Source organism: Nicotiana tabacum, chromosome 15 (assembly GCF_000715075.1).
Source record: "Nicotiana tabacum cultivar K326 chromosome 15, ASM71507v2, whole genome shotgun sequence".
Classification (NCBI taxonomy): Eukaryota; Viridiplantae; Streptophyta; class Magnoliopsida; order Solanales; family Solanaceae; genus Nicotiana; species Nicotiana tabacum.
Window position 1 is genome coordinate 81,718,433 of NC_134094.1, and position 1,117 is coordinate 81,719,549.

Below are 1,117 nucleotides of genomic sequence, written 5' to 3' on the forward strand. Positions count from 1 at the left end.
ATCAGTGCAAGTGCCAATTTTTCTAAGTGTTAATATCTAGTTTCTGCTTCTCCTAAGGTTCGACTTACATAATAGACGGGAAATTTTGTACCTTGCTCTTCTCGAACTAGGACACTGCTTATCGCGATTTCTGATACTACCAAGTACAAGCAAAGTTTTTCGTCTGTTTTTGGAGTATGAAGCTCTGGTGGGCTCGATAGATATCGTTTTAATTCTTCTAATGCATGTTGGCATTCCGAGGTCCAAGCTAAATCATTCTTTTTATTGAGTAGAGAGAAAAATTTGTGACTTCGATCTGACGACCTTGAAATGAATCGGCCCAAAGCTGTAATCCGTCCCGTTAGCCTGTACACAGCTTTTACGCTGTCCACGATGGCGATGTCTTCGATGGACTTGATTTTATCAGGGTTTATCTCGATCCCCCCAATTGACACCATGAAGCCGAGTAACTTGCCCGAACCGACCCCGAAAGCACATTTCTTGGGGTTGAGCTTCATGTCATATTTCCTTAAAATCTCGAATGTTTCCTGCAAATGGGTCAAATGGTCCTCTGTGCGCAGGAACTTAACTAGCATGTCATCAATATAAACTTTTATTGATTTACCTATTTGTTCCTTGAATATTTTTTTTACTAGGCGTTGGTAAGTAGCTCCTGTATTTTTTAGCCCGAAGGGCATCGCATTATAACAATATGTTCCATACTTGGTGACAAATGAAGTATTTTCCTAGTCTTCTGGGTTCATTTGGATTTGATTATACCCGGAATAGGCATCGAGAAAAGTAAGGATCTCGTGGCCAGTTGTGGCATCGATCATGTGATCGATGTTAGGCAGTATAAAAGAATCTTTGGGACATGTCCTGTTTAAATCCTTGTAATCTACACACATTCTACATTTGTTCTCTTTTTTAGAGACTACAACTACATTATCTAACCATTCGGGATATTTTACCTCCCGAATGGACCATATTCTGAGAAGTTTAGTTACATCGTCCTTTATGAATGCGTGCTTTACCTCGGATTGGGGCCTTCTCTTTTGCTTTATTGGTTGGAACCTAGGGTTCAGGCTTAGCTGATGTATCGTTATATCCGGTGGGATCCCTGTTATATCTAAATGGG